Genomic DNA, 12,357 nt, shown 5'->3' with positions numbered 1-12,357 from the left:
GGGGGGCGAAATGATATTCGTATTAGGGAAGGCAAATTGAGTTCGAAGGGATGCCAAAATGATGTTCGAAGGGAGGGGGGGGGGCAAATTGATGATCGACCTACATGTAGGGGCGCCGAACTGATATTCGAACTGCCGCCTTGTTGTTGGCTCATTGTTCCATATATTGAAAGTTTGAAATGCCTTGGCCTTGAGGTTTTTAGGCATGGCCTTGGGGATTGAAGCCTTGGTCTTGGGTATTAAAGCCTTGGCCTTGGAGGTTTGAGCCTTGACTACAACACTGATGGATATATTGATAGATATTATTTACAGAAATTTTGAAGTTTACTTGCACACACTAAGAAATAAATGTTCAGAATTGAACCCCGAAAGGTTGATGCAAAATCAGCACCCTATGGGTTCAAAAATTGAACCCTGCGGTTGGGGTTCATTTTTGCACCCTGCGGGTTCAAAATTGCACCCCTAGGGGTTCAATTTGAAATTTAGGGGTGCAGTTTGCAAAAATGAACCCCAACCGCAGGGTTCAATTTTTGAACCCATAGGGTGCTGATTTTGCATGAACCTTTCGGGGTTCAATTTTGAACCTTTATTTCTTAGTGTGCAATATGTAAAAGAATAAATGATACTTTCATTGTAATGGTGAAAGTTTCGGATGCGTTTTTTATTTTTGACGAATCGTCAAATACTCAAATAACTGAAATAACTCTATGGTTTATATCGTTCCTATATTTTTGTTTCATGTAGTAATGCGTAAAAGACAGCTATATACAGTTGATGATACGACACCTTTTCGTTTCCAACCTACAGTGGGAAATCACGTTTTATTTTTTTAAACGAATTCCACTGAAACTATTACGTGGATTTACTCAGGCCTAAACTGCATTGCTATCATTTACATTTATTGTTACATCTTGAAATAGTTGATGTATACAAGATACATGGGACCTTGGAATTCATGTTTCACTAGTATTGTATGAAAGAGAGAGATAAGAACTTATCGTCCAAAATGATGCGAACTTAAGAGCATTGTTTTCATATTTATAAAGACACTGACAATAAAGTATATTTTTACAGTATATTTATCTTTAGTATCTTATATTCTTTTTATATACACCGTTTACACGCATTCTGTTTCTTTTGAAAATCTATTTGGAGTATATAAAATTTGAGCAAGATTATAAGTGTCAGAAAACTACCCTTTGTAACCAAATACTTTTTCTTCATTTCAGATATACAGGAGCTGCAATTCGCTTTTCTTTGTAATGCAAATAAGTTGCTAGAGCAGGAGTGTGAGTGGTAGTGAGAGTGACTCTAGGATGGTTGAGCGGATTTGAATGAGTGTGTACAAGTGAATGGGTTGTATGTGAGGGGTTTCTCAGTTTGTCTCACTGCTAATTGAGGAAGCCATTTAGGTGGTCATAGAGGAAAGACTTCTAGCATGTCCATTCCTTATCAGCCATGTTACTGAATTTATTTTGAAGCCAAGCACTACCAAAGCTGAATTGTAAGTTATAAATTGTCTTGTTTTCACACTTATATACTATGATGTGTTATTCTCTGATGAATTTGATATTGAATTTTAAGGATGTTTTAGTATAAAGACTGGAGTTGTATCAGGCATAATGTGTGAAGATAGATCGATGATTGATTGATAATTGCCGCTCAGGATTAATCCTGATTTATAGTGGTCTCGTTATTGCATGTAAATTAGTTAACATTTCATTCAGTAAAACAAGTATTTACCTTAATCTTTAACTTCACTTAGATATTTCTAAATGATGATTTGCTTGTGATTTTATTGTTATTTGATCTAAAGTAATTGTGGGTGTCAAACAGAAATAAACTGTTACAATTGTATTATATAGAGGTAAGGTATTATTTGCATATCGCTATCTATGGAAGTTTGGATTGTAATTACAGGTGGCTCCTCCCTTTGGGGACTAGGACAGAGTATAAAGCCAACTGAAGGGTTAGACAGCGTGTGACAGAACTTCCCCCTCCTGTGTGATGAATTAACTTCGTGAATCTCGCAATACTGAGTGAGAGATGATGGCGTCAAGCCTCTGTGTGGTGGGGAACTGTTATGGAATCTTCGTGCTGTACCCATTTGCAACTCGTTAATCTTCAAAAGGAAAGTAAGAACAGTACCATCTGGCCATTACATGTCCGCACTACTTGCTTTGCCTAAAGCAAGGAACATTTACCTCAAAATCTCCGGACCTTGAACTCTAAGCCAGCTTCCATAGAAGTCACACACAATTTCATTTAAACGATTTGATTTATGCAAGACTGGTTACTGAACATAATTTCCTGGTTATATATTTGTAATATTTAATTATATTCTGATTGACATCCAATTTTAAGTAATTATGATTTCATTAATTGCATCATGAGTACTCTGATAATAAACGGAGTCTAAACTTAAACCTCCTCGACTCTGTACTCTGTTTGTGTCCAAGCATTTTCCTGACATTTTGGTGCCGAGACCCGGGAAATTTAACTCAACAGGAAGTTTTGCTTGGACTAGATATTTGTATTTGTGAATGATCTTTTAATTCATTATCAGTCACTTTTATGCTATATTTTTATGTAACCTATAATTATTTTCATATGAATGTTATCCATGTTTCTTTGACTGTTGCGTAAGCTTTGGATCATAGCCACCTCACCTTAATTGAAGGTATTTGATGTAAATAGCTAAAACTAAATGAAATGGAAAAGTGGGCAGAGATTGGAAAAGCAGAAGGCTTAGAAGGTGAGAGCTTATTGCAGTTTGTTAGAGAAAGAGAGTCTGCAGCTAGAGAAGAGCGAGTGCAGTTACTTGAATTGAAAAGAAATGAAATAGCTATTTTGGAACTCAAAACAAAACTCTCTGAATCGAGAATTGAAAATGAGGAAACACTCTCTAAACCAAAAGTAAAAGTGCCTAAACTCCCCATTTTTAATGAGGAAAAGGATGATCTTGATAGCTATCTTCTCAGGTTTGAAAAATATGCCGTGGTGCACGGGTGGCCTAGGGACACCTGGGCATTGAACCTTAGTGCCCTGCTCTCTGGCAAGGCCTTGCAGGTATATGCTAGGTTGCCTGCAAGGAGTTCCCAAGACTATGATCAATTGAGAGAAGCCCTCTTTAAACGTTTTAACTTGACAGAGGAAGGCTTCCGTAAAAAATTCCGCAATGCTAGACCAGAAAAAGATGAAAATTCACACGAATTCATTCTCAGATTAGATAATTTGTTTGATAGATGGTTACAACTTGCAAATATTGGTAATAACTTCTACGAACTGAAAAAGCTAATGGTACGGGAACAATTTTTAAGTAAATGTTCTCCAGATTTGTTGATTTTCTTAAAGGAACACGGCGTTTCAACTCTTGAAGAACTTGGACAGTTAGCTGAGGATTTTGTTGAAGCCAGAAGATCCACGTTCTCCCAATTCTGTCAACCTGATAGGAAGCCCAGCTCGGCAACTTCTAATCGTCCTTCGACTAGTCAACCTCAGAAGATGAACCAGTCAACCCGCCCTATGGGACCACCGAATCGTCTGCGTCCTCCTAGGACCTGTTACATCTGTAAGAGACCAGGTCATCTTGCTAATGACTGCCGTTTCCGTTCAACACCAGTTCATGCGTCCTTTCTTCAAGAAACTGGAAACGATGTTGAAGAGTTAGCTGATGATGAAACAGGAAACATATCAGGTGTCCGCTGTCCATCAGACCCAGACCCAGAGTGGAAGCCAGACTACTCACCATCAGAGAAAGAGCAACCAAGCACTGATGGAATACTCGACCAGGCTCAAGCTGTTCAGACCCGAGCACAGAAAGCAAGAACTGACAAACCAGCTCAACCTTTGAGAGTACCTCCTCCCATCACCGATGTTGTGACAGCAAAGTCCCTACTAAAGGAGCAACAGTCTGATTCATCCCTTAGTCGTTGCTTCCAGCTAGCACAAGACAGTGATCCAAAGGTTAGTAAAGATGGATCTGTATCACGGTTTCTTGTGGAAAAGGGGATCCTTTATAGGGAAAACAAAGACCCTAAGACCGATGTAACTGATTTGCAGGTAGTTCTTCCAACATCACTTCGCCAGCAAGTGATGAAGATTGCCCATGAATCACTCCTTGGTGGTCACCAAGGAATCAAGAAGACCTCTGACCGGATATTGAGAAACTTCTATTGGCCGGGTATAATTGGAGATATATCCCGTTTTGTCCAATCTTGTGACATTTGCCAAAGAACCTTCCCGAAAGGAAGAGTTCAGAAAGTTCCCTTGGGTGACATGCCCATCATCGACACGCCATTCAAACGTGTGGCTGTTGACATTGTGGGTCCTATAGAACCAAGGACATCTCGGGGTAATAAGTACATACTTACCTTAGTAGATTTTGCCACCCGGTACCCCGAAGCTATTGCTATGAAAAATATTGAAGCAGTAACCATTGTTGATGCATTTGTCGATATTTTTTCTCGTATTGGTGTGCCACAGGAAATTCTTAGTGACAGAGGATCTCAGTTTACTTCGGGTTTGTTCGCAGAAGTGACTAAACTGCTGTCGTTGCGCCAACTGTTCACCACTCCTTATCATCCTGCTGGGAACGGTTTGGTGGAAAGATTCAACGGAATAATAATAATAATAATAATAATAATATTGTACTTATATAGCGCATAATATTGGTAATCTCTATGCGCTTAACAAAAGAATTATCCATTACAAACGAGATCAAATTATTAATATGGTTTTCAATGAAAAATAAAATACTATTCTACATTAAACTAAGTATTGTGCTACATTGTGATAAACATTAAATATACATATATCATTACATGGTATTAATTTGGTACTAAACATATTGAATAAAACTATATTAAAATACATGTATATTAAGCTACAACATTGAAAAAAGATAGGTCTTGATTGTTGTCTTGAAATGAGCTATTGAAGTGGCTTCACGCAGTTGAGGTGGTAGAGAGTTCCATAGATGTGATGCAAGGGTGGTAAAGGCACGTTCTCCATAGTACTGGGTGTTGACTCTGGGAGTTTGGAGAAGGTTTAGATTGGCAGAACGGAGCTTTCTATTAGGTACATAGTAATTGATGAGTTGTGAGATGTAGGAAGGAGAGTTACCGTGCAAAGCTTTGTAGACAATTAGAAGGATTTTGTACTGGATACGTAGATGAATAGGAAGCCAATGGAGAGAGAGAAGAAGGGGTGTAATGTGCTCATGTCTGCGGGCCTTTAAGACTATCCTTGCAGCTATATTCTGAACCCGTTGAAGCTTCTTGATCTCTAAGTCAGGTAAATTTCCAAGCAGTGCATTGGATGAGTCCAGCCTCGAAGTCACAAATGCGTGAACAAGCATTTCTGCAGTATGCTGATCAAGATAGTCCCGAATACCTCCTATCTTGCGAAGGGCCGCCATAGCTGAACTGCATATTCTATTTACATGGGCCTTCAAGGTAAAATGCTGATCAATCATGGCTCCGAGGTTTCGGGCAACTTCTCTACTGAGTATTGCTTCACCTCCTACGTGTATGCTGACATCAGGACAACACCTTGAAAGGAACTTTGAGGTGAAATGTACTACCTCCGTCTTGTCATCATTCATAGTCAGTTTGTTCATCGTAGACCACGCTCGGATATCTCGGAGGCAGTTGTTGACTCTAGTAATGACAGAGTCTCTCTCGTCAGGATTGAAAATGCTGTACACTTGGGTATCATCTGCGTAGAACATGGATTCCATGTTATGGGCACGGATGATGTCCTGTATGGGTGCAATATAGAGAGTAAAGAGGAGGGGGCCTATGACCGATCCCTGTGGGACTCCACATGTATCATCTACTTGTTTTGATACAGCATTTCCAATTCTTACTGTGTGACTGCGGCTATTCAAATAAGATTTCAACCAGTCAAGGACACTCCCAGAAAATCCAAAGCGTTGAGATAGTCTATCAATCAAGATGGTATGGTCTATAGTATCAAATGCGGACGAATAGTCCAAAAGGACTAGTATAGCTTCCTTCTTTTGATCAAGTGCAAGGAGGATGTCATTCTGTATGCGGAGGAGGGCTGTTTCAACGCTATGATGTGCTCGATACGCAGATTGTGTCTCTGAGTATAAGTCGTGGACAAGAAGATGATCTTGAATCTGCGTAACGACTGCCCTTTCAGTTACCTTGCATATATAGCTGATGTTTGAAATTGGCCGGTAGCTTGAGAGTTGCTCAGGAGGCAGAGAAGACTTTTTCAGTCGTGGGACCATGATGGACTTCTTCATATCTGATGGTACGATACCCGACTGAAGGCTCAAATTAACAATCTTTGTGACTGGATGAATGAGTTCAGGCAAGCATCTTTTAATGATAGATGTAGGCAGAGCATCAAGGTCGCATGTCGATGACGAAGTAGACTTGATGATGCGCTTGATCTCTTCCTCTTGGACCAAATCAAACTCATCTAATGTTGGACCGATGGGTTCGGAAACATCGACTGACAGTCTTTCATTTCTCTCTAAGTCCAGAAGATTCTTCAGATTTCTTATTTTCTGCAAGAAGAAATCGGCAAATTCGTTTGCAAGCTTGCTAGCACAGTGATGCTCCGGAAGAACAGGTGTTACTTCAGGGGACGTTAGGTGATCAATGACCCGAAACAACTGAACCCTGAAGTTGATGCTCCGCCGAATGTGTGCAGAGAAACCAACTGATTGGGATAGATATCTTGGAGCACTGCTGTTCGCCTATCGTGAAGCCCCTCAGGCAAGCTTAGGCTTCTCTCCGTTTGAGTTGATTTATGGCAGGCGGGTCCGTGGGCCTCTAACCCTGCTTAAGGAGCTGTGGACAGGTGAATCCCCACATGATGAGACCCGCAGTACCTACGAATACGTCTTTGATTTGCAGAACAAACTACAAGACACATGTAAGTTAGCCCACGAACACCTGAAGAAGGCAAAAGAGTCACAACAAGCCTACTACAACAAGAAAAGCCGCAATCGCTCCTTTGCTATTGGGGATAAGGTGTTGCTGTTACTCCCTACTGCAAACAACAAGTTACTTCTCCACTGGAAGGGACCATTCCCCGTAGTTGGTCGTCAAGGTCAATGTGATTATAAGATAGACCTCAACGGTCAAATCAAGACCTTTCATGCGAACTTACTTAAAGCCTATCATGAACGAAATGAGGCCGCTGCCATGATAACACAAGACTTTGACATCCCGTTGCCAAACAAGTCGGTCTGTTGTCAAACTCCTGCACTGACTGCAAAAGAGGGGCCTTCCCAAGTACATGTCAATGAGGAGTTGTCAGAAACTCAAAAGACCCAACTTCGTGAAGTCCTTGGAGAATATGCTGACGTTCTCACTGACTTGCCAGGGAAAACCGATGTTATGACACATGACATCCAGCTTACATCGAGCGAGCCTTTTCGGAAGAAGCAGTATCCCATTCCCCATGCCTTACAGACGACAGTGAGGAAAGAAGTGGAAGACATGCTTACCATGGAGATTATTGAGCCGTCCCAGTCACCTTACGCTTCTCCCATTGTGCTAATTGACAAAAAGGATGGTAGTAAACGATTCTGCATCGACTTTCGGACCTTGAATCGGATGACGGTGTTTGATGCAGAGCCACTCCCTGATCCAGAACACATCTTTGCGTCAATATCTCAAGATTGTTATTTCAGCAAGTTGGACCTCACCAAAGGTTATTGGCAGGTACCAGTCGCTGAAAGTGCCAAGCCCTACACTGCATTCCTTACACCAGCTGGCTTGTTCCAATTCAGAATGATGCCCTTTGGCCTCGTCAACGCGCCAGCCACGTTCACCAGGATGATGCGACAGGTACTACAAGGCTTGGAGAAGACCGATAATTTCATTGACGACATATTGATCCATACCAAGACATGGGAGGATCACATCGAGGTTCTCACAGCACTCCTTGAGAGGTTGCGATCGGTTCACTTGACTGCTAAACCGAGCAAGTGCGAAGTTGGTTGTCAATCACTAGAGTTTCTTGGCCATGTAGTGGGTAAAGGGACCTTACGACCTCAGAGTGACAAGCTCCTCAAGATCCAGGATGCCAAGCCTCCTCGCACCAAGAAAGAGCTGCGTTCTTTCCTGGGCTTCGTGGGTTATTACCGCCGATTTATTCCCAACTTTGCGGCAGTGGCATCTCCACTAACTGATCTCACGAAGGCTAAGCTGCCCAATCGCATCGAATGGGGGGATAGCCAGGAAGGCGCTTTCAATGCATTGAAAGTGCATCTCGCCTCTTCGCCAATCCTTCAGTTGCCTAACAGTGATAAGCCATACTTTCTTCGCACGGATGCGTCGAATATCGGTATAGGTACCGTCCTACTTCAGGAGAATGAAGAGACAAAGGAGAAGTTTCCTGTGAGCTATTCAAGTAAGAAGTTACTGCCTCGTGAGAAATCATACGCCACAGTTGAGAAAGAGGCTCTGGCCATTGTATGGGGAATACAGAAGTATGAACCATACCTGTATGGTAGAGAGTTCGTACTTCAGACTGACCATCAAGCCCTGACGTATCTTCATCGCGCAAAACAGACAAACGCGCGGATCATGCGCTGGGCACTCACTCTTCAGCCCTATCGTTTCAGAGTTGAGAGTATTAAAAGTTCTCAGAATGTGGGCGCTGACTTCCTAAGTCGAGCTGAGTTCAACGAATAAACCCCTGCATCGATTGAGTCCATATTTGAAATTGTTCAGAATGTTTAAGAATGTTTTCTCATTCCAAAAAAAATTATGCTTACACAATTTTTTTTTTTATCTAAGGAGGGAGGAAATTGTCAGAAAACTACCCTTTGTAACCAAATACTTTTTCTTCATTTCAGATATACAGGAGCTGCAATTCGCTTTTCTTTGTAATGCAAATAAGTTGCTAGAGCAGGAGTGTGAGTGGTAGTGAGAGTGACTCTAGGATGGTTGAGCGTATTTGAATGAGTGTGTACAAGTGAATGGGTTGTATGTGAGGGGTTTCTCAGTTTGTCTCACTGCTAATTGAGGAAGTCATTTAGGTGGTCATAGAGGAAAGACTTCTAGCATGTCCTTTCCTTATCAGCCATGTCACTGAATTTATTTTGAAGCCAAGCACTACCAAAGCTGAATTGTAAGTTATAAACTGTCTTGTTTTCACACTTATATACTATGATGTGTTATTCTCTGATGAATTTGATATTGAATTTTAAGGATGTTTTAGTATAAAGACTGGAGTTGTATCAGGCATAATGTGTGAAGATAGATCGATGATTGATTGATAATTGCCGCTCAGGATTAATCCTGATTTATAGTGGTCTCGTTATTGCATGTAAATTAGTTAACATTTCATTCAGTAAAACAAGTATTTACCTTAATCTTTAACTTCACTTAGATATTTCTAAATGATGATTTGCTTGTGATTTTATTGTTATTTGATCTAAAGTAATTGTGGGTGTCAAACAGAAATAAACTGTTACAATTGTATTATATAGAGGTAAGGTATTATTTGCATATCGCTATCTATGGAAGTTTGGATTGTAATTACAGGTGGCTCCTCCCTTTGGGGACTAGGACAGAGTATAAAGCCAACTGAAGGGTTAGACAGCGTGTGACAGAACTTCCCCCTCCTGTGTGATGAATTTATAACTTCGTGAATCTCGCAATACTGAGTGAGAGATGATGGCGTCAAGCCTCTGTGTGGTGGGGAACTGTTATGGAATCTTCGTGCTGTACCCATTTGCAACTCGTTAATCTTCAAAAGGAAAGTAAGAACAGTACCATCTGGCCATTACATGTCCGCACTACTTGCTTTGCCTAAAGCAAGGAACATTTACCTCAAAATCTCCGGACCTTGAACTCTAAGCCAGCTTCCATAGAAGTCACACACAATTTCATTTAAACGATTTGATTTATGCAAGACTGGTTACTGAACATAATTTCCTGGTTATATATTTGTAATATTTAATTATATTCTGATTGACATCCAATTTTAAGTAATTATGATTTCATTAATTGCATCATGAGTACTCTGATAATAAACGGAGTCTAAACTTAAACCTCCTCGACTCTGTACTCTGTTTGTGTCCAAGCATTTTCCTGACAATAAGATACATAACCTTTTGATACTTTATAATACTAGCAGGGCCTACTCAGATGAGAAGTTAAACGAAATTGAAAGCATCAAATGGTTAAAATAGAAATCGCTTGCATTGATTATTTTCAAAGTGATATTACATTTATTCATGAACACATCATTATAAAACCATTATTCAATTGCCTCTTCTTCATGCATAGGCGGATCCAGGTGGGGACCCGAGGGGCCCGGACCCCCCTATTGGTAGAGCAAAAAAAAGGGGGAAAGAAAGAAAAAGGAAGGAAAAGAAAAGAGAAAAAAAAGGAGGGAGACGAATGAATAAAATAAGATGAGAGGAAGACTTGGAAAAAATATTTTATGTCACTATATAAAATTTTCGCTCGCGCTTCGCGCTCGCATTGCCTGTTAAGTGATCCACATATTTTGTTCAACACGGAGCTTAAATATCAAGTTTGGAAGTCAGTATACAAAACATATTTCTCCTTGGAAATCGAACTTTCATAAATTTTTGTGATTTACATATTGATTTTTAAAAAGTGCTCTGTAAAAATGTCAGTTTTATGGTCTGAATATTAACATTTTCCAATTGCGCTGCGCGTTCGCGAATTTTGATTTATCAGGTACCTATTATTTTCATGTATTCCATAAAGTTTTCAAAATATCCCTTTTCAGGTCTGATTGTCAAAACGCATCAGCTAGCGCTGCTATGCTTGCATTTTTGATTGGCGGGTTATGTATGTCTCAATATTGATTGTATAACAAACTACTTAAAATCCCCTTTTCATGACAGTTTATCAAATATTTCGGCTCGCGATTTGCGCTCGCATTAATGGTTAAAAATATATCAACTAATTAATGATGCATCCTATTCATGAATAAAAAGGTGCTTGAAATGTTCAGTGTTCAGGCCATAATATCATCAGATTCCGCGCCCTCATTATGCATTAATACTAAGATATCAATTTAATAATTAAATTGTCACTTTTGTTTTATCTCGCGCTTAGCAAGATGAATAGGAAGATACATAATCATCATATTCAAATGATAACAGGTCCTAGGGATGTCAAGGTCCTATGTCTCAAAATTAAAGTAATAATGAAACATATCAGCTCTTTATCAAGTGCGATTTATATCCACCTTACAAGTTTCCTACAAAGTGTTTGAAATATCAGATCGGAATATCAAATATTTTAAGCTCGCGCTTCGCGCTCGCTTTTATTTTCATGATAAAAGAAATGACCTAGAATGCCTAGATTCTAGGTCTAAATCTGAAACACGCGCGCTCATTTTCATTCAGTTATCGAGTTTCAGATCACAATATCAAAAATTCTGCTCGCCCTTTGTGCTCGTAATATTAATGTAGGAAGATCCCCTTTCTCATCCCTTTCATGATTTACAAATCACATATAGAGTATCCCGTTCAAGGTCGAAATCTCGATTTTTTTACGCTCGCGCTTCGCGCTCGCATAATTTGATTGTGAAATATGTAATGTCTTCATGGCTAAATGCAAGCAGTCCTTAAAAGGCACTTTCCGATCAGTTCAAAACGTATATAAATATTTTCTGCTCGCGCTTTGCGCTCGCATTATTAATGTAGGAAGATCCCCTCTTACTCATCTTTTTCATGATTTAGGAAACATGAATAGAGTGTCCCGTTCTAGGTCTAAAACTAAAATTTTTCCGCTCGCACTTCGCGCTCGCATCAATTGTTTAGTTATATAGCTATCTTGTTCATGATTACAAAAACTGATTAAAGTTTTCCATTCTTTATGTAGAAATGTCAAAAATTTTCAGCTCGCGCTTCGCGCTCGCATTATTTGATTGTGAAATATGTAATGTCTTCATGGCTAAATGCAAGCAGTCCTTAAAAGGCACTTTTCGATCAGTTCAAAACGTGTACAAACATTTTCTGCTCGCGCTTTGCGCTCGCATTATTAATGTAGGAAGATCCCCTCTTACTCATCTTTTTCATGATTTAGGAAACATGAATAGAGTGTCCCGTTCTAGGTCTAAATCTAGAATTTTTCCGCTCGCATCAATTGTTTAGTTATACTGTATAGCTATCCTGTTCATGATTACAAAAACTGATTAAAGTTTTCCATTCTTTATGTAGAAATGTCAAAATTTTTCAGCTCGCGCTTCGCGCTCGCATTATTTGATTGTTGAAATATATAACGTCTTCATGGCTAACTGTATGCAGTCTTTAACAGGACTGGTAGGCCTACCTTTCCGATCAGTTCAAAACGTTTATAAAAAAAATATACTCGCGCTTCG

The 12,357-nt window shown here is 39.8% G+C and overlaps 1 long non-coding RNA gene across 1 annotated transcript; it reads left to right on the top strand.

Annotated features, from left to right (window-relative positions):
* Positions 1 to 1,203: 1,203 nt before the first annotated feature.
* Positions 1,204 to 1,951, top strand: LOC121411774. Its single transcript, XR_005969541.1, has 2 exons — positions 1,204 to 1,504; positions 1,921 to 1,951. It is a non-coding gene; the product is annotated as an uncharacterized LOC121411774 (long non-coding RNA).
* Positions 1,952 to 12,357: the final 10,406 nt, after the last annotated feature.

The sequence above is a fragment of the Lytechinus variegatus genome, chromosome 1 (assembly GCF_018143015.1).
Source record: "Lytechinus variegatus isolate NC3 chromosome 1, Lvar_3.0, whole genome shotgun sequence".
In the NCBI taxonomy this organism is placed as follows: domain Eukaryota; kingdom Metazoa; phylum Echinodermata; class Echinoidea; order Temnopleuroida; family Toxopneustidae; genus Lytechinus; species Lytechinus variegatus.
This window is presented reverse-complemented; position numbering and strand designations above follow the sequence as displayed.